This window comes from Acomys russatus, chromosome 15 (genome assembly GCF_903995435.1).
Source record: "Acomys russatus chromosome 15, mAcoRus1.1, whole genome shotgun sequence".
Classification (NCBI taxonomy): Eukaryota; Metazoa; Chordata; class Mammalia; order Rodentia; family Muridae; genus Acomys; species Acomys russatus.
In genome coordinates, this window is record NC_067151.1 from 59,003,528 (window position 1) to 59,021,651 (window position 18,124).

Genomic DNA, 18,124 nt, shown 5'->3' on the forward strand with positions numbered 1-18,124 from the left:
TAGACTTTTTGTTATTTCTGTTGTTGTTGAAGTCCAGCTTTAATCCATGGTGATCTGATAAAATACAATGGGTTAACTCAGTTTTCTTGTATCATTTGAGACTTGCCTTGTGACAGACTGTGTGGTCAATTTTGGAGAAGGTTCTGTGTGGCGCTGAGAAGAAGGTATAATTTTTTTTGTTGTTTAGGTAAAAAGTTCTGTAGATGTCTGTTAGGTATACTTGATTTGTGATATCTTTTCATTTCATTGTTTCTTTATTTAATTTCTCTCTCAATGATCTGTCCACTGGTGAGAGTGTTGAAGTCTCCCACTATAACTGTGTGAGGATCAATGTGTGATTTAAGCTTTAATAATGTTTCTTTTACAAATATGGGTGCCCTTATATTTGAGGCATAGATGTTCAGGATTGAGATATCCTCTTGGTGTATTTTTCCTTTGATAAGTATGAAGTGTCCTTCCTCATCTCTTTTGTTTAATTTTGGTTGAAAGTCTATTTTATTAGCTATTAGGATGGCTATTCCAGCCTGCTTCTTGGGTCTGTTTGCTTGGAAAATCTTTTCCAGGCCTTTACTCTGAGGTAATGTGTATCTTTGTTGTTGAGGCGTGTTTCTTGTATGCAGCAGAATGTTGGGTCCTGTTTACATATGCATTCTGTTAGACTATGTCTTTTTTATAGGGAAATTGAGTCCATTAATGTTGAGATATTAATGACCAATGATGGTTAATTTCTTTTATTATGATGTATGTTTGTGTGCTTGTCTTCTTTTGGCTTTGGTGTAGTATCTTCTGTAAGGCTGGATTTGTGCATACATATTGTCTAAATTTGGGTTTATCATGTAATATCTTGTTTTACCCATCTGTGGTGATTAAAAGCTTTTCTGAGTATAGTAGTCTGTACTTAGGTCTCTTAGAATCTGCAAGACCTCTGCCCAGGCCCTTCTGCCTTTTAGAGTCTCTGTTGAAAAGTCGTGTGATTCTGATGGGTCTGCTTTTATATGTTACTTGGCTTTTTTCCCTTGCAACTTTTAATATTTTTCTTTGTTCTATACATTTCGTGTTTTGATTATTATGTGGCAGGAGGAATTTCTTCTTCTAGTCTAATCGATTTGGTGTTCTGTATGCCCCTTGTATGTTTAAAGGCATTTCTTTCTTTAGGTTGGGGGAAATTTTCTTCTATGATTATGTTGAAAATATTTTCTGGACCCTGGATCTAGGACTCTTCTCTTTCTTCTATTCCTATTATTCTTAGTTTATATCTTCTCACAGTCTCCTTGATTTCTTGGATGTTTTGTGTCAGGAATTTTTTCAACTTAATATTTTCTTTGACAGATGTATTGATTTCTTCAATTGTATCTTTCATGCCTGAGGTTCTCTTCTCCATATCTTGTATTCTGTTGGTAATGATTACCTCTGTGGTTCCTGCTCTCTTCCCTAATATTCCTTCTCCAGGATTTTTTGTTTGTGTTTTCTTTATTGATTCTATTTCCATTTTCAGGTATTGAACTGTTTTATTCATTCACTTTACCTGTTTGGTTGTATTTTCTTGTTTTTCTTTAGGTGATTTATTCGTTTTCCTCCTTAAAGGCCTCTATTTGTTTGATTGCATTTTCCTGTATTTCTTTGAGGGATTTGTTTCCTTTTTAAAGCTCTCTACCCTCTTCATAAGCTTAGATTTAAGGTTGTTTTCCTGTGTTTGAATTGATTTAGGATATCTAGAGCTTACTGTCATATTGTCCTCATTTTGTTGATTGGGGTTTTTTAGGCTGGCCTTTAGCCACCTGCTTGTCCCTGGTGTTGGATGGTTGTTCCTGGAACCTAGTGTGTTTCTCACACATGTGGGAGGAGCTGTGGGTGGCGGGCTAGAGGCTGGATCTCTTTGAATAGCCTGCAGCTCTTCTCTGCTGCCTGTGTCCCAGTTGGGCCTATAGGCAGAGGATTGTGGTGTGGTTTTCTAACCTGTGAAGTCCGGCAGTTCTCCTCAAGAGGGCTAGTAGGGCTGTGAATCCTCGACTGGATCTGCGTGTCTCTGGAATCTGGAGTCGTCCTCAGGATGGTGGGAGTAGCCGGGCAGTCTGAACGTGGTACTGTGCATGTCTGGCAACCAAATCCTCTCCTCTCTCAGGGGAAGTATGAAGAGATGCTGCCTTTCTGAGTCGGCAGCATGGCCAGCCGCTTGCTCGCTCTGCAGTAAGTGTGCCCCCTGAGAACCATGGACCAGAGGCTGGGACTGTGTCCCTGGTGTCTGGGAGCTGTTCTTAGGGAGGCAAGATGAGTCTGGTGTTCAGAGGCTAGAGCTGTGCATCCCTAGAACTCAGGAATTGTGCCCTGGCAGACGGAAGGCGCTGGGTGTCAGAAGTGTACCTTGGACACGGGAGCCATTCACAAGGTGCTGGGACTGTGCATCCCTAGCTCCCAGGATGCCTCTCCTCACCTGGAAAACACAGATATTGGTGATTTGGAGTCTGCATCAAGGTCACCCACTTGATCTGCACTCTCCGATTTTATGCTACTCAGGTACCGTGTGCGCTGAGCACCGCCATCTTGGAGTCTCTCCCATTATTCATCTTTTAAAGAATATTTTTACTTATTTTTTGACAATTCCATACCTGAATACAGTGTATCTTGATCATATCCACCCAACACTTTCCTTCCCCCAGGCCTGCCCCTCAGCGTGGCCCCTTCCACCTTAACATGGTTTTTCTTTGTATAACCCGCTGAGTCTACTTAGTGCATCTGCGTACACATGGTACTGATCTTAACGATTAGAAGTTGGCCTGTCAGTGGCAACCAAAGGTGAGGTCAGTTGAACTCATATAACTTTTCTTTATAAATTTCAGAGATTTATTACAGGGGGTGGTTTGCTTGTTAGTTTTGGCAGTTTTTGTTTTGCTTTGCTTAGGTATTGTGTTTATTTTATTTTACTTATTTTTTTTAGTATTGAAACAAAAGCTTGCCAAGTAACTGAAGTGACATACAACTTGCTACAAACTCAGGCTAGCCCTAGACACACCAGCAAGGACTGGGATTATAAGTGTGCCTATCACGCCCACTGTAGAAATTCTTTTTTGTTTGGTCACAGTTTTTAATTTTAGCAGAAACCATTCCTTGAGGCTGAAGATGTAGCTCAGTGGCAGCATGCAGACACACGTGTGACATGTGTTGGTCTCTTCAGGGCAGCCAACGCCCCACTTGATAGTCACTCCACTTGGATCACAGTTTTCTTCGTTTTGTTTTTTAAGGGTGGGGTCTCATATAGCCCAAATTGTCCTCAAACTCATTTTATAGCTGAAGGTGAGCTTAAACCTGCTTCTGTCTTCACTCCCAGAGTGATGGATGAGGTTACAGGCCTGTGTCTCCACATCTGATGTATGTAGGAATCAAATCTTGTGCTAAGTGACACTCTGCCAAGTGCACCCCTGGTCCCCTTTACAAGTCTTTGTTCTCTACCTCTTTTTGTGTGTTTGTTTTTTCGAGACAGGGTTTCTCTGTGTAGCCCTGGCTGTCCTGGACTCACTTGTAGACCACGCTGGCCTCGAACACACAGCGATCCGCTTGCCTCTGCCTCCCGAGTGCTGTGATTTAAGACATGAGCCACCACCACCTGGCCTGTTCTCTACCTCTCAAGTATGAAGCTTATCCAAGTCTTAGAACCTTAAGGCTCATGTCACTCAACTACACTCTTTGCTATTTTTCCACTGTATCACATCTAGCCCAAAATATTGTGATACAGTATTAATTTAGATTACTAAAATATCATTATTTCTTTATATTTGTGCAACAGGATACTTACACGGAACAGTACTTCCCTTCCTCTGTTACATAATCTATTGCTTTAATTAAAAAGTTAATACCTGATGGTTCGGGTTACATCCAGGACACACAAAAGAAAAATGCAAGCCCTTCCATAGCTCACTTGGTTTCACTTTGGGAGTGCAAATCAGGCTGACCACAGCTCTGTTTATAAAAATCACAAGTAGTCATATTTTTCTGAAATGTAGTAGATCATATTTGTCTCGTTGTAGTCAAGGAATAGAATTTGGAGTGTGGGGGAAAAAGGAAGAGAATGGGAATTCAGTATGATCAAAGTCCATTATGTGCCTCTATAAAAGTGCTATAATGGGACCCATTTTGTTTCTCTGTTTATTGGTTTTCTGGGATGTGATGTATATCTCCATGGCCCAGGCTGGCTTTTAGGTCACTAGATAGGCTGGCCTGGCCTTCAGTTTACAGTTCTCCTGCCTCGGCATTCTGAGTATTAATGGGATTATGGGCATGACCACAATACCCTGTCAAAATCCGTTGTTGTGTAAAATTACTATATATGCTAGTGGGCATATAACGTGGTGGTAGCATGTTTTGTGGCCTGCCTAAACCACAGCTTCAACATTATAAATAGAGAAAATCAGGCCAGTTCATCAAGATAGCTCACATGGGAAAGGGTGCCTCCTGCCTGATCAATCCCTGGGACCCACATGGCTTCCAGAAGTTGTCCTCTCACCTCCATATGCTCACACAGGACACACACATGAACATACAATAAATAAATGCAAACAACGTTTTTGACAGCAGACAATATAATAAATACAAACAAAATCTTTTTGTTTGTTTGTTTTTCTCGAGATAGGGTTTCTCTATGTGGCCTTGGCTGTCCTGGAACTCTCTTTGTAGAACAGGTTGGCCTCAAACTCACAGCGGTCCACCTGCATGCTGGAATTAAAAGCCTGTGCAACCACGCCCAGCAAACAAAAATTGTTTTCAGTGAAGATAATCCTGAGCTGTAAACCGCTCACCTATACAAAGGTTCGCTTCTTAGAATGACTGACTTCCTGTGTTCTGTCATAGAAAGACTTATTTAGTGACCTAATGTTGGCTGCGATCCCAATTTTCTGAAGACCTATTGTTTCTAGAAACTGATCTCCTCCCTTCTCTTTCATAGCGCCTCAGCCCTATTTCCTCACTCACGTCCAGTCCCTGACTTTGTAGTCCTCTGCCACTGTCGTCTCTCCTTGCCAATCAGAGGTGGTGACACTGGCTTCAGTCCAGTTCACATTGGTCCTGACCCTTTCCTTGCTGCTGCTGCTGCTGCTGGTGGTGGTGGTGGTCAGTCAAAATTCCACTTTTGGGAAATGTAGCATCGATGAGGTGTAGAGATCAGTTACTTGCCGCATCCTCTGATGAGCTGAAACACCTAGGACCAGAAGTGGTTTTTGGTTTTGAGAGTCTTTCAGGTTTTGGAGTATCTGAGTGGACTTGGTGAGGTATCCCTAACCCAAAATCCAAAGTGCTCCAAAGTCTGCAGCCTTTTGAGTGTTGTGGCAGTGCTCAGAAGTTCAGGTTTGGGTTTTCAAAACAAGACCAAGGATGCTTAACAGTGACGTGAGGCGTAAAGAAGACTTAAAACAATAGAAAGGTGGGTTTTTTTTTTTTCTTTTTCTGTAGTCAGTGGGTGACTTAAAACAGCAGAAATGTACCAGCCTACTGTTTTTGCTGGACTTGAGGTGTCAGGGGGCCAGTGTTCCTCTGAAACCCATGGGCAGAGCATCCTGACTTCCTAGTTTCTGTGGTCACCAACAGTCTTTGATGGTTCCCAGCTCCAGGCAGCATCACTGTCCCCATGGGGGCCTCTCCCTGGGTATCTCTGTCATCTAAGCAGCCAGCTATCTTGGATTGTGCCCATCCTGCCCCTGTGTGATTTCATCTTAACTAGTAATATTTGTAACGGCCATATTTGAAATAAGTTGCGTGCAGAGGTACCAGGGGTAGAATTTCCAACAGAGCTTCATGGAAGATACCGTTCAACCATACCATCCTCCACCCCACTCCTCACTCCTGGTTCCACCCCCATGAGTATAGAGTGGTAACAACGGGCACGTTTAATGAATTTCATTCCTGGTTAGTGAGCAGAGAGATTGCAGTACACTCAGACAGCCCTTCTCCTTAACCTGGACACATATAGAACATGTTAGCTTTCCACCCCTCGTTGTTTCTATTTATATGTATTTACTCTGTGTGTGTGTTGGGGGGGTGTCTTTGTGTGGGTATGTAGGTGTGTGTGTGAGCGTGTATGTGTGTGTGCCAAGGTGTACATATTGATGTGGGAATCGTCTACTGGAGGATTCTGGAGATCCAGCTCAGATCCGTGCTAACAAGGACCATTACCTGCTGCCCTCTCTTGCTGGCCAGGCCATAGTGCAGCCATAGGTGCAGCAAGCCTCGACCTATTTGCTTCTCAGAGCAGTTGCTTCTGCATGACTTTCTTATTAATTTGCTTTTCAAGTAATTATTTTGTAGAAGGCCTTTAGGAACTCTTTCAGAAGTCAATATTGCTAAGATAGTTCTTGCTTCCTGCCGTCACACAGCTTCTAGAACGTGTCTTTCTTCCTTCTGAGACAATGCATTATCTTAGTGCAGTGGTTCTCAACTTTTCTAACGCTGTGACCCTTTAATACAGTTCCTCATATTGTGGTGACCCCAACCATAACATTGTTTTTGTTGCTACTTCATAATTGTAAGTTTGCTGTTGTTATGGATTGTGATGTAAATATCTGACATGTGACCCACAAAGGGGGGTCTCGACCCACAGGTTGAGAACCGCTGTCTTTGTTCCTTCTGCACAACAGAATGCCACAGACCAGGTCGTTCATAATGAGTAGAAATTTATTAGCCTCTGGTTCTTCTGGCAGCTGGGATGTCAACAATTTATGAACTGACATCGGAAGAAGACTTTCATCTTTGTGGAAGGCAAAGGGGCGGGTGACAGCGTGTGTGAACAGGAGCCAAATTCAGCTCTTCTATCATGAGTTCACTCCTGTCTACTTGGTGGCAACAGGGCCCTTACAGCCTGATCACCTTTAACTAGGACCTCCCAATATTGGTTCATGGGAGTTAAGCTTCTAATAAATTCTTTGTAGGAGACATGTTTAAACCACAGCAAGTTTGTTCTTAAAGAACCCTCTCTCAAATGAACTGATACCCTGGAGTTTCAACTTACCTACTTATGAAACCTGGTGTATTTTGAAAGAACATACATTTTAAATGTAACTTTCTTAGTTACTTAGCTGCTGTGAAGAGGCACTGTGACCTCTTACAAAAGGAAGTATTTGGTTGGGGGCTTGTTTACATTTGTAAAGGGTTAGTCCATGGTCATCATGATAGGAAGCAACCAAGCATGGTAGTGGAGCAGGAGCTGAGAGCTTTACATCCTGCTCCACAGGCAGCAGATAGAGAGACACTGGGTCTGATTTTGGCTTTTGAAACCGCAAAGCCCGCCCCTAAGCCCCACAACTCCTCCAACAAGGACCCACCTCCTCCTAATCCTTCTTAAACAGTTCCGTGCCCTGGTGACTAATCATTCAAATATATTAGCTTATAGGGAGCTATTTTCATTCAAACCACCACAGCAAGTATAATTTTTACAGACCATTCGAAAAAAGTAAGAAATGTTATAAACAAATTCTTGGGTGTTTCTTTCCCCCCCAACCCCACCCCCAATTAAAAAAAAAATACCTCTCATTAAACATGTTGTCTTTTTTTTTTTTTTTTTTTTTTTTTTTTAATGATCCCAAATACCATTTGATTTGAGAAAAAAACAACAACATTAACATCAGACACTTTGTAGCTGGAGAGTCTTGACCATTGAAGGAGCTCGCTGGAAGAAGAGATTGTAACTTTTCCAAGAATGCAAAGAAAGCAGGAAGCTGCAGCCAGCTACTGAACAAAACAACAACAATAAAAAAAAATAGAAGATTTACAGAACAACAAAAAAAAAAAAAAAAAAATAGAAGACTTCCCTGTTGGGTTGAGGTGTTTTAAAGCCTTATCTAAAGAAGAAAGTCTCGACCTTTAGGTCAAATTACTATTCAGATAATGTATTTAGATCTGCCCTAAGGTTGTAAGGAGAGCTATGTAAAGTTCTTTGAGAGACATGTAATAACACTGTCTGATGAGGAGGAGTGTCCAGACTTTCCCTGGGAGATGTAATTTGTAGGTTTCTATGAAAGCAATTTTAAGGCATCGTAATAATAAAAGGCAGTTTTACATATTTCACTAATTTTCGTTCTGTAAAGAGGCCAATCACTAATGTGTTATGCCCCCGAAGTGGCCTGGCATTGTGAAAAGCTGTTCTCCCCAGGATTGATGAACGTGTAATGCATCTCTCTCTCTCTCTCTCTCTTCTAGCCAAGGACCCTTGTCATCCATTAGAGCGGTAATCAAAAGATGTAAGTTTGTTTTCTTCTCTTCTCTATTTTCCTCTGTGGTCGTTACAAATGGTGCCTTAGATTCCCAGCGAGTGACCGTATATGATGACTCTACCAAGGACCCAACAAGTGTAGCTTCTCCTAAGAGGTAGTAACGTATTTCCACAGCTAGTTTTTTTTTTCACCTGTCGTTGGTTGATAAGCCAGTATCTCAGAATTACACTTTCCCTCATACAATCAAGGAACTTAAAACAAAACGGGGCTGGGCATGGTGGACATGCCTATAATCCTGTCACGTGGGAGGTGGAAATGGAAGGATTCATAGTTCACAGTCATCCTTGGCTACATAAGGAATTCGAGGCCAGCCTGGGCTACGTGAGACCCTGTCTTAAAAAAAAAACTTAAATCTGGCAATGCAGTATCTATGAGTAGATAGAATTTTGTCTAATATTTTTTTTTCTAAAATAAGACATATCTGTCTGCTGAGTTTAAAAATATTAAACCCTTAGATAAAGAAATGACTCAGTGGTTAATATCACCGGCTGTTCTTCCAGAAGACCTGGGTTCGGTGGAGTTCACAACCATCTGTAACCCCAATTCCAGTAGATCCGGCAATGCCCTGTTCTGGACTCCCAAAAGCACTGCGTGCACATGATACTCCAGACATGCATGCAAGCAAAACACATAAAGACAAAAAATAAGCCGGTATGGTGGCACACGCCTTTAATCCCAGCACTCCGGAGGCAGAGGCAGGCAGATCGATGTGAGTTCAAGGCCAGCCTGGTTGTTGACTCTGTTTCTTAGCAATTAAACTTTATTATGCAACCCAACTAGCTTATAAAAGAAGGAAAAAGGTTAAAGGGACGAAAGAGTGAACCTTCCGGTAGCCGTTCCACGGGACGGATCCTTAGGTGTCTCTCTGGCCGGCGTGCTGATCCAGCTTGTCCGCTGCTCCTGCACCCTCTCCCTGCAGCCGACTTTGTTTTTCTCTCTTCCCCAACTCCCTCAGTCACGTGGGGAGGACCGGCTCCTTCTCCCAGTGAGGGTCCATTAGAAAGACAATAGACCAGGTGGGGTTCCCAGGTCTGCTTCCAGAATTCCAAACCCAGGATGGCTCCACTCAGTCTGTCACAAGGTATTCATGGGGTGCCCAAGGGTAAAGCCCACCAAGACTGCTCCCACCTGTGACAAAGCTTACTCCTTCCCACACATCCCCCTTCTCTTTAAAAAAAATTAAGAACTATAAACACACATATACATATATACATAATCATCAGGTATCAAGTACATAACCAAGTTCTTTTATACTAGTTAACCTGAGAAAAAATATTCCACTATTCTACCAAAGAGAGTCCCTTTTTTTTTTTTTTTTTTTTTTTTTCATGAGAAATTTCAATTATCCATCTATAAAGGTGTTTTTAATTCTTAAACTAAAGCTTCTAGTAACACTGTGGCTATCTAGTCTTCAATCCCATCAGAGATCCAAGAAGGAAAATCTATCTAATAAAGGATGTGCTGGCAGGCAACTTTCAAGTTGCATAGGACAGAGAGAGAGCAGACTGCCTGGATATTCACCGAAGTCTCTCCTTCATTGGGGCAATCAGTCTTCAGCCTTATCGGCCCAAAACATCCAACAAACTGCTTTTTGAAGCAGGAAATCCGACGGTCCGGTTCATCTAGTCTCTTCAAAGCTGGACAGTCAACTTTCCAGCATCACTGTTGATCATTGCAGCCAGTCAGCCTGTCATCAGCAGTAGAGATAAGAGCATTTTCTCTGTCCAGTGACCATTCTGTCACCTGCGTCTCTTGAAGCCCCCATCTTCAGTGATGCAAATGGAGAAGCGGCCAGGAGATGTCTCTCTCTGTCAGGAAAGCCCTCATCTTTAAATGCCATATTCTGTGGATCTCTGAAGAGTTTGAAAACCAATTCTATCTATTCCTACAGTTAGCTACTATTCCTTTGGAGACATATACAAGAAATTAAACAAACCTGCTCTATGACAAAGTAAGTTAGTATCTAGTAGGATTTCTTCGTAACTAAATATCAACTCTTATCCCCAATCTTCCTGAACATTTTTTCCTAAGACATTAGTGGTACATGAATAATACATTAAATAAACATTGAATAAAATGAACTTAAGTTTCTAACATACAATATATAATATTTTGTCAACATATAACATACAATACATAAGGCAAAAATGAAAGACAATATACAATTTAAATTTTTATCAATGAAGCAAAAGTTGAAGTCTTAAATTTCCATCAATCAAAAGTCTTAAATTTTCTTCAATCTACAATACCAATGTAAGATTTTTGAAGTTAGTAGATTCAATAATCTACTTTTAGTCTACAAACATGTGTCCTCCCTTCCTTCCCCCCTTTCCCTTAATATTAAAAGGGATAGAAAGTAAGAGAGAAAGAAAGATAGAAGAAAGAAACCCCCAAATGAACGTTTATTAATTGTAACTAACCCCGTTAGGCAAAGATAAGCATTGGTAACCCACCAAAAACACCCACTCCACCTACTGGGAATGGGGGCGTCGTGTTCTCAAAATTACTTTATGCTGTTTTGGAGAAAAATCTTTTTCGGGTACCCTAGAAAAATAATATATTGGCCAAGTGCTGGAAAAGCTAGCTGTTTTTGTCCAGTTCTTTTGGGATCGATCCTTTTGGCTAGCCGATTTATTGTTAATATGCATGCAAATTCGGGAAGAAGCAGTAGTGCCAGTGGCAGAAGTTCGATCTTCATAATTGTCCTGTTTTTTGCTCTGAAAGTAAACAGACTTTTGAAATCATTAATATGGATGTTAGTACATGTATAATTTTTCAAGGAAACATCAGTTGAGGCACCTTGCTCAGGAGGCCAGAGGCATGCTTTTGAGGTTAAATCACCCATGCTGCCTGCTTTGTCTACAGCCTTGTCCTGCTTTTTGCAAATACAGGGCTCTACCTGCATATACACCAACAGGACAGAAGAGGGCATTAGTTCTCCAAGCTGTAAGAAACAATGTCAAGTTGTTAAGGACCAGGTAGCTCTTAAGACTCACTTGCTATATGGTCAGATCTAATCTTTATAAGTTTAGTTGGTAGCCATATTTTTTCATTTCCTGTGGAAACATATGCATACCCACGACCCCATCTCAAAACTACCGCAGGTTTCCATTTCATACTTGACAAGTCCTTGTAGAATATTGGTTGACCCAATTCCTCAGTTCTTTCTATCACCCAATGTCTCTCCGCAGCTGACGTCCCTTCATCATTCACATTAAGAAAATTTAGAGTCAACAAAGCATTATTTAATCGGTCCCGGGGTGTCTTTACCCTTCCCTTTTGTTTAATAAGCATTTCTTTTAAGGTACGATTAGCTCTTTCCACAACTGCTTGTCCTGTGGGGTTGTGAGGTATACCAGTAACATGTTTTATATTATAATACATAAAGAAGTTTTTCATCTTAAGGGACACATATGCAGGAGCATTGTCAGTCTTAATTTGTGCAGGTATTCCCATAAATGCCATTATTTCCAGCAAATGAGTAATCACACAGTCAGCCCTTTCAGAACTTAAGGCAGTTGCCCACTGAAAACCTGAATATGTATCAATGGTATGATGTACATATCTCATTTTCCCAAATTCTGTAAAATGAAACACATCCATCTGCCAAATTTCGTTCCTTTTGTTACCTCTAGGGTTAATTCCCACAGGTAATGGCAGCTGACTATATAAGGAACATGTAGGACACTTATTAATTATTTCTCTGGCTTGTTGCCAAGTGATAGAGAATCTTTTCTTCAACCCCTTACCATTGACATGATGTTTTTCATGAAATTTTGAGGCTTCGAATACATTACCTATTAATAATTTGTCGATCTCTTCATTTCCTTGTGCCAATGGGCCTGGTAAACCTGTATGGGATCGAATATGAGTAATATACAAGGGATAATTTCTGCTTCTGATGACCTGTTGCAGTTCTATAAATAAGGTAGTCAATTCTGTGTTATCAGGAGTAAATTCAGCAGTTTCTATATGCAAAACAACTCTTTCAGCATATTGAGAGTCAGTAATTATATTAAGAGATTCAGGAAAATCTAACAATACCATAAGGATTGCATATAATTCTGATTTTTGAACTGAGGTAAATGGGCTTTTAATCACCTTGGTCATTTTCTCAGACTTATAACCAACCATACCTGATTTATTTGCGTCAGTGAAAAAGGTGGGTGCCCCTGAGATTGGTGACCTCTTTACAATACGTGGAAGGATCCAATTAGTTCTTTTTATAAACTGTATACGTTTGCTTTTGGGGTATCTATTGTTAATGTCTCCCAAATAGTTACTACAAGCTCTTTGCCAATCTTCATTAATTACCCATAAAGACATAATCTCAGAATCAGTAAGAGGCACTACAATTTCCGTCGGGTCCATCCCTGACAGTTGGCGCAATCTTATTCTTCCCTTTGTAATCAATTCAGAAATTTTCTCTATGTATGTTTTCAATTTTTTGCTCTGTTTATTTGCCAGAAATATCCATTCTATGATCCTGTCTTCCCTTTGCATAAGAAGCCCAGTTGGAGAATGTTTCGAAGGCAAAATAACCAGAATGCAACCAAGTTCAGCATCGATTCTATCCACATATGCCTTTTGAAGTTTTTGCTCCACCAGAATTAACTCCTTTTCTGCCTCAGCGGTCAGACATCTAGGACTGTTTAAATCCGAATCCCCTTGTAAAGTTTGGAACAAGTTACTTAGCTCATAGGTAGCTAACCCAATTGTAGGCCTTAACCAGTTAATATCTCCCAATAATCTTTGAAAGTCATTAAGAGTTTGCAATTGATCTCTACGGATCTGTACCTTTTGTGGTCGAATTTTTTGTTCACTTATTTTATAGCCTAAATAGGTAATTGAATCTCCTCTTTGTATTTTTTCCACAGCAATCTGTAATCCCCAGCATGGTAGAATTCTTTGTGCTTCCTGAAACATTTTTTCTACAACACTAGGATCAGAATCAGCTAGCAGAATATCATCCATGTAATGGTATATGATAGATTGAGGAAATTGCTTACGAATTATTTCTAAAGGTTGTTGCACAAAATACTGGCATAAAGTTGGGCTATTCAACATTCCCTGTGGAAGTACCTTCCAATGATATCTCTTCATTGGAGAATTACTGTTCAGAGTAGGTACTGAGAAAGCAAACCTTTCCCTGTCCTTCTCATGTAAAGGTATGGTGAAAAAACAATCTTTTAAATCAATTGTAATTATATGCCAAGACCTAGGTAGCAAGGAAGGCAAAGGAATTCCAGGTTGAAGTGAGCCCATGGGTTGAATCACCTTGTTTATGGCCCTCAAATCTGTTATCATTCTCCATCCACCTGATTTCTTTCTTACCACAAACACAGGGGAATTCCAGGGACTGGATGATTCTTCGATGTGTTGAGCCTCCAGCTGCTCTTTCACTAAACCGTGAAGCGCCTGTAACTTTTCTTTTGTTAAGGGCCACTGCTCCTGCCATACAGGTCTGTTTGAAATCCATTTTAGGGGCAAGGCGGTTGGTATCTCAGCAGTGGCCCCTCTTAAAAATTTTGACACTCTAAACCTGAAGAGTTCTGAGGTTGGACAATGGGCATAGCTTGTAGTCGCCCCTGATCACTTACATGAATCTCTTCCCCAGAAGCGTGTGCCAGTTCACCCATAGTTTCAACCTTGTTTATCACGGTATTTGCAGGAATAGTAATCTGAGTACCCCATTGCTGTAAGAGGTCTCTTCCCCATAGATTTATGGGAATGTCAGCCACATAGGGTTTCAGCCTCCCTATCTGCCCATCTGGTCCCACACACTCAAGCCACTGTACACTTTGTTTTATTTGAGATAGCTTACCAATTCCTACAATTTCTGTACAAACCTTCTTAAGTGGCCAATTTTGGTTCCAAGACTTCTGGCAAATGATGGAGACATCGGCTCCGCTGTCCACCAAGCCTTCTATTTTAACACCATTCAATTGTACAATTAACTTAGGTCTCTGATCATTAATTATTGTTTGCCAGAACACCCGGGTCCCTGTGCTTCCGAATGCACCAGTCCTTTCCACTGGAGCGGCTTTGCCCTTAATGTAAGGAAACAGTAGGAGTTGAGCAATTCTATCCCCGGCATTGATTTTCATCTCCTTTTTCACACATGCCATGATTTTTATTTCCTCTTTAGAATCTCCATCTATAATACCGGGGTGCACAATAAAACCATGAGAAGTCAGCCCACTTCTTCCCAGAACCATTCCTACTGTGCCTGAAGGCAAAGGTCCGAAAACACCAGTATTTAATTTGTAACATTCAACCTGGGGAGATAGGGTAAGAGACATATTTGAAGCCAGATCCAAGGCTGCACTGCCTTCAGTAGCATGCATTAGATCACTAACACTCAGTTCCCGTTTTCCTGTGGGTTTGTCACTTCCTGACTGGCCAAAGGAATTCGGCTGGCATTGTTTATGGGGGCCCGAGCCGATGGCCCCCTCCTGCCGTTTCCCGTCGGCAAGATATTGCCTTGCACATCTCTCTTAGACTGACAATCCCGAGACCAATGTTTCCCTTTCCCACAGCGACTACAGTACCCTGGGAATCTTGGCACCTCATTACCATCATAACCAGAACCTCCTTGTTCTCTCCTACGAGTTACGTTTTCTCCTGGGTTATTGCGCCTTCTATCTCTACAGTTTCTTTGCACATGACCAATTTTACCACAATTGAAGCACCGAGTATTAGGATATCTGGGCTCTCTGGCTAAAGCTTGTCCCACAATATTATTTTGATACTCCTGAGAGTTGATATTAACTGTCTCCTTTACCCAGTCATCTAGTGGAGCGCCTCTTTCCTTTAATGGTCTAAGCACCCTCTTACAGTCAGCATTTGCATTCTCATAAGCCATGATAAGTTTTAATGCCTGTTTGTTGTCAGAATCTGGCATCACCTTATCCATTGCAGATCCTAACCTCTGCAAGAATTCTGTAAAGGGCTCCAAGGGTCCTTGGAACACTTTAGTAAAGGGAATAGTTGTTTTCCCAGGTTCCTCTACCAGCTCCCAAGCTCTCAAGGCTGCCTTACGACATTGTTCAATCACCCTATCTTCAGCTTGAATTTGTTCTCTAATATTAGTATATTGTCCTTCACCAAGCAATTGATCTCTATTAATATTTATTTCCTGTGTCGTATTTTCCTGTTCTATTTTTATAGCCTCTGTTCGCCACCATGATAACCACTGTAACTGTTGTGCTGCTTCCAATACCGCTGAAACTAAATTTTTTCAATCTTGGGGAACAAGTCTATTTTGTGTGGCCCAGCTATTTAACATTTGTTTAACAAATGTAGAGTGCATACCATATTTGACGACGGATTCCTTAAAATGTTTTAAATCCATCATGTCTACAGGACGCCAGGCCATTTCATAACCCTCAGCACCATTTTGCTCAGGTACATGTCTTACAGTGACTGGAAAAGCTGAAGGTGTCTGGGCGACTGTGGAGGTATCCTCCACTGGGACATTTACTTCCAAAGACCTTTTGGTCGGTCTAGCTTCCTTTGCCTCTGGTTTCTGACCTTCTCCATCCTTTTTAACCACAGGTGCCTTCTGCTTTTCCAACCCTTCCAGTTTTTTCTGCATTTTGCCCATTTGTTCAGTCAAGTCAGTAATTCTTTCCAAAAGGATAGAGCTTATTGACTCTTCTGGTTTTTTCTGGCTTTCCGGTCTCTCTATTTCCTGTCCTTCATCACTACCAATTACCAAAAATTCTTTCTGCTTTCTCATCCCTTCATTTTCTTTCCTCAGCCTTTCCATCTGTCCAGTCAAATCTGCAATCTTTTCCAAAAGGATAGAACTTACTGCCCCTTCCGGCTTTTCTATGTCATTAGCCTTTCTTTTAATCCTTCTAAACATGAAATATTGTAATAAAAGGACAATGAAAAAACAGAGAATTCCCTCTAAGTATAATGCAGGAAAAAGTTTTGCAACAGCAGTTGCAACTTTGCTGATACCCTGAAACAGCATTTCTATACCTTCGAATATTGACTCTTCCTCCGTACCCTTAGGGACTGTGGAACCCATCGGGCCCCACGTCGTGCGCCAGATGTTGACTCTGTTTCTTAGCAATTAAACTTTATTATGCAACCCAACTAGCTTATAAAAGAAGGAAAAAGGTTAAAGGGACGAAAGAGTGAACCTTCCGGTAGCCGTTCCACGGGACGGATCCTTAGGTGTCTCTCTGGCCGGCGTGCTGATCCAGCTTGTCCGCTGCTCCTGCACCCTCTCCCTGCAGCCGACTTTGTTTTTCTCTCTTCCCCAACTCCCTCAGTCACGTGGGGAGGACCGGCTCCTTCTCCCAGTGAGGGTCCATTAGAAAGACAATAGACCAGGTGGGGTTCCCAGGTCTGCTTCCAGAATTCCAAACCCAGGATGGCTCCACTCAGTCTGTCACAAGGTATTCATGGGGTGCCCAAGGGTAAAGCCCACCAAGACTGCTCCCACCTGTGACAAAGCTTACTCCTTCCCACACCTGGTCTACAAAGCAAGTCCAGGACAGCCAAGGCTACACAGAGAAGCCCTGTCTCAAAAAAAAAAAAAACAAAAAACAAACAAACAAACAAACAAAATAAGAGAAATGTCATATTCTGTCTATTTTCTATTTTGGTTAATTTGGTCTATTCATGAATTTTTTTAAGTTAATATAAATACAGCCAGACAGTGGTACCACACACCTTTAGTCCCAGCACTCAGAGGGCAGAGGCAGGCAGATCTCTGAGTTTGAGGCCAGCCTAGTTTACAGAGTGAGCTCCAGGACAGCCAAGGCTATACAGAGAAACTCTGTCTCCTGGGGGGAGGGGGGTTGGGGAGGGAAGAAAAAGAAAAAAAGGCTCAAACTTCTGCATACTTCATTCTCTCCAAGCTTAAATTTGTCTTTTATATCTTTACCTCTTGGCCAGTGTTTTAAAATTTGTTTTTGGTAAAGGATTTTAACGTTTTGTTAAAGATGAGATTTTAGACGTTTTACTCAGTATTTGAGCTTGAGAAATACAGCCTAATTTTAGGAATATAACTCTTAATATTATATGCAGATATAGAACATCCATATGTCATGAAGAGTGTGGATTTGAACGATTCCAGTGAAAAGTCGTTAAGGGGGCAGTTCATAAAAATATGTCTTCTCGGGGCAGAGAGAAGGTCAGTAGTTAAGAGCACCTGCTGTTCTTTCAGAGAAATGGCGTTTGGTTCCCAGCACTCATATGGGGTGGGAGAAGATGACGAGAGACAGAACGTTAAACAGTGAACGGAATGAAGTTTGGGAGTAACAAAGAGAGGAGGGGCTGGTGTTTGAGACAGCAGCGTAGATGTGCAGAGAACCTGTTTGTAGGATGAGGATGTTTGGAGCTGTTTGGGGGGGGGGGGGGAAGCAGCCACTTGGGAGATCAGGCCGGGGCGTGAGAGAGGAGGAAGCTGGCCCCAGCGGCCCCAGCAGAGAGACTGAGGAGATGAGGCAAAGGAAAACTGAGCCAGATTTTGGGTTCTAATGGCTGATTTGCCTTTTAATTCCTATCTGTCATGCACATTGCACAGACTACACGTGTCTGCGTATGTTCTGGTGCTAGACAGGAAGATAGATAAAGTGCTCTCACTCGTGGAAATACAAAGTGAGGAGTAATACCAACACCCCCCCCCCCATTCCTCCTCTTACCTGTTCTTTAAGAAAATTTGTAGGGCTAGCAAGATGGCTCAGTGGTTAAGAGCCGCCTGCTCTTCCAGAGACCCCGGGTTTGAGTCCCAGCATTTACATAGCAGCTCACAAACATTTATGACTCCAGTCCTGAGTGACCCAGTGTCCTGTTCTGGCCTCTGTGGGCCCCGGGCATGCGCAGAGTACACAGGTGTGCCTGCAGGGGAAACA

At 41.8% G+C, this 18,124-nt stretch overlaps 1 protein-coding gene across 1 annotated transcript in view; it reads left to right on the forward strand.

The window, feature by feature from the left end:
- The window catches only part of Sh3d19 (SH3 domain containing 19), a 104,475-nt gene that overhangs the window by 39,156 nt on the left and 47,195 nt on the right, over positions 1–18,124 (forward strand). The window contains exon 2 of the mRNA XM_051157394.1: positions 8,179–8,219. The gene's annotated coding sequence lies outside the window, so the exon portion shown is untranslated. The remainder of the gene's footprint in view (positions 1–8,178; positions 8,220–18,124) is intronic.